Here is a 4087-nt window from a genome sequence, read left to right as displayed (position 1 = left end):
AGAGAGAGAGAGAGAGAGAGAGAGAGAGAGAGAGAGAGAGAGAGAGAAAGACACCTATCATGTAAGGGTTGTTATAACAGAACAGGCCTGCTCCTCACTCATCACTCATTCATGAAAGCCACCTTCATCTTGCTTTCTAAATTTCTTGCATGGCTTTCCACCATTATGCTAACTGCCAGAAGTGATAGCAAAGGGAATTCTTATCAGAACCAGCTTTGTGCTGTTTGGACTTTCAGCCTCCAAAACTGGGAACTAACTAATCCTCTTTTCTGTATATATACATCAGGTTTTACATGACACTAACAGAAAACATACTGATGTGCTCTGTCAAATTCACAGTAGTATTTATTTAGCAAAGTTGTGAGCATTTATTGTTTACTTCTTTTATTTCATTTTAAAGTCTTTTTACTGAAAATAAAGGTTTTTTCCAAATCAGTTTCTCATTTCCCATCTTCTCCCAGATCCTCTCCATCTTCCCATTCATCCAAGTCCATGCCTTTGCCTTATTTGTCTCTCTTTAGAAAACAAAGCAAAACAAAAATAATGTGTTAACTAAAAAAATACAAAGAAAGAAAAAAAAACAAAACAAAGAAAAAGCATAAGAAACATCCCTACGCACACCCCTTCTAACACACATCAAAAAATAAAACCAATAAAAACACAAAATCAGAAGCCATTATAAACAAGCAAAGGACCAGTAAGATTAAAAATAGAGCAAATAAAGTAATATGAGACTTAAAAAATCTATAAAAATACCACTGAGTTCATGTTATAATGGATATCTTCTGTTGACCCTAGGGCCTACTCTTAAGTCTGCTTTACATATTCATTTCTTTTCAAATGGATGTTAATTACAGATAGCTTCTTGGTTAGGGATAGGAGCTTGTGTCCACCTTCCTGTCTCAGTGCTGGAACCCCATCTGGTTTGAATCTTTGCAGGCCCTGTGTACACTGCTACAGTCTTTGTGAGTTCATATGTACTTCAGTCCTGATTTGTTTGGAAGAACACTCTTTTCTTGGTGTCATTTATCCCCTCTGACTCTTACAATTTCTGTATTTTCTCTTCCTCACAGTTCCCTGGGCTCTGAAGGGAGGGTTTTGATGGAGACATCCCATTTAGAAGTGAGTGTTCCAAGGTCTCTCACTCTCTTCACACTGTCCGCTTGTGGGTCTCTGTGTTAGTTGGCATCTACTGTAAGAGAAAGCCTTTCTGACGATGGTTGAGTGAGGCACTGGTCTATGAGTAAAGCAGAATGTTGTTAGGAGTCATTTTATTGCTATATTCGTTTAACAGAACAGTAATATTTGTTTATCCCTTAGGCCCATGGCCTAGTTAGTCTCTGGTTCTTATTCACCTAAGCAGTGTCAGACATGGGTTCCCTGTCTTGGAGAGGCCTTAAATCCAGTCAGACTTGTCATTTATAGTTATCATCTAAATCCAAGTTCAGATGTTAAGTATTTTTTATTATCCTGGCTGTTCTATATTCTTAGTTATATGTCTAGAACTGTATTATGACATGTCTTTCTGCCTTTCCTATTGAACATGCTTTCTTTTGTGACATAATTCATCAGGTAAATAATGGGTGCTCAATAAATGGTTATTTTGTGAAAGGATGAGGGGGAAGTTTCATGTTGTGAGATATGTACTTCAAAGAACTCAGGGATCATTGACTATAATTTCTGAATCAATTTTCCAGTCTATGTTGTATTAGGTGACTTTTATTGTACTTTGAGTGCATGATGACTGTCAATGTGTTTTAAAAATTATTTTATTTTTCATTATCTATGCACACATATATATACACACACACACACACACACACACACACACACACACACACACACACATCCTGAGTCTGTGTATGTGCACATGTATGTACATGTATGTAGCCCCTTTGGATACATTTTAAACCTATGCTTTCTTCTTCTGTTTCTACTGTAATGAGTCCTAGGCTGCCTTCTCTGTGATGGACTCTATTATCTTTTAAATTTTATTTATTTTTAAAATTAATTATTTTATTTATTGGACTCTATTTTTTGTACTAGGAGAGACACAGGCGTCTACAGTGCCCAGGAACAAGGCCACTATTGATACCATCCTGTGTGTCTGTTTTTAAGATTGTAAAAGCTATGGAATATAAACTTGCCCTAACTCTGACCTTGAAGCTGATTCTGATACATCCTGAAGAAGGGATACTCCTGAGCTCCTGCAGCTTCAGGTTAGGATGCTACTTTAGCAAGTAAACCCAAGTGTCTGAGAATATCACTGGGTGGTGTTCTTGTGCACTGGGGTCGTGAAGCAGAAGTTTTAGAGAGGGGGTTGATTATTGGCTACTAGTTATACAATAATCCATTTCTTCCATCCTTCCATGGAGGTTGTTTTCTGAACCATTCATGGAGGCTTCATGAGTGGTTAAGGCCTGTGGAAAGTAACCATCCCTTTCACTCTCTGCAGAGTCTGCTTCTAAATTCCTCCCCTTGTGTAAATACTTCATGCTTGCTTGCTTTATATTTGTCTATTGGTTGCCTCAGGGAAAAACAAATGAAAATAGCTGCAAATCTGTGCTTCATGTGCAGTAATGTCTGTGTAGTCCTAATTGTGGAAATTTGTCACTGATTGAGTGTTCAGAAAATGCCTAGCCACACCCGAGTCCAGGAACAAGACAAGAGAACTGAACCATGCGAGGAATAGAAAAGTGAAGAGTCTCATTGCCTCTCAAATTCCCTTGCCTTGTTTCAGCAAATACATAATTATCAAATGTTTCTAAAAACTTTCCTGGAAGTATTGATGTCAGCTTGTGGACTTTGTATCCTAGATTGTCAATAGTGGAAATATTTTCTTAAAGGATAATTTTTAGGCATTGTTCCCAGGTTTAACAGATCTCTCCATGAGGAATGCCTTTGTGATGAGAAATTAAATTCACTCTAACAGAAGGGGTTTCCAAGGCCTAGTCTATGGTTCACGAGAAGGAGCTTTATTTATTTGGTGAAAAGAAAATTCAGCTCTAAGGATATTTCTTCTGGATGGAGATAGAGACAATCACGTTTCCTCTGGAAACAACTAGAAGGAATCGATAAACTACTATTCACTGAACAGTTGCACTATGTAATTGAAGGACAACAAAACAATAGGAAGAGAATTTACCTTAGATTCAGATGCAGGTTCAAACATTACCTTTTTCACATAGTACTTAAATGATGTTTGTTAAATAACCTGACATTTCTGGAATACAAGTTCTTTATTAAAAATGAAAATATATAGCAATATCAGTCCTCCAAGATGGCTTATTGTTTAGGATGATTGCTACCAAGCCTAATGGCCTGAATTTGATCTCCAGATGCTATCTATATTTTGGAAAGAGAGAACTGACTCTTGCAAATTGTCTTCAGATTATACTTTCACATACTTGCTATGGCACAGTTATACTCCACACCTATAAATAAATACTTAGTTTAAAAAGTGAAAATACATAATCTCTATCTAATTAGATTATTATATTGATCAGTGATGAGTTGTAAACATACCTAACCTAGCAGTTATGTAAGTATGTATAGAAAATGAGATAAGAAAAATTGAATTGAAGTTTGTCCTTCATAGCTAAATGGCTCTAAACAGGACTTTTCTCTTTTTTTTTATGGGGAAAAGGATTAACTTATTAGATATTGATGCTTAAAACATTTTTTCTTCCATATATGGAGACCGCTATCATTGAGTACCTACTGTGTCTCACTGATTAGTGCTTAGGCTGCAAGAAGAATCAAGTCATAGTCTTCACAGCCAAGAAATTGCATCTATTGTATTTCTAGTTCCTCAACCTAGAACTCTCCTTAATACTTGCATGTAATTAAAATGGTATAAAAGCAAAAAAGAGGAGGGGGGATGGGATAGGGGTTTTTTTAGGGAGGGGAAATGGGGAAAGAGGATGGCATCTGAAGTGTAAATAAAATATCTAATAAAAAAGACAAAGAAATTTAGTCATTCATACAATAAATATCCCCTACTATATTCTCAGGCCTGTGCTAGTCACAAAGTGGATAGCCCCATTCATAAGGCATTTAATCTATTTCTTGAAACACTCTTGTGCTT

This window comes from Grammomys surdaster, unplaced genomic scaffold, assembly GCF_004785775.1.
Source record: "Grammomys surdaster isolate TR1022 unplaced genomic scaffold, NIH_TR_1.0 61, whole genome shotgun sequence".
NCBI classification, from domain to species: Eukaryota; Metazoa; Chordata; class Mammalia; order Rodentia; family Muridae; genus Grammomys; species Grammomys surdaster.
This window is presented reverse-complemented; position numbering follows the sequence as displayed.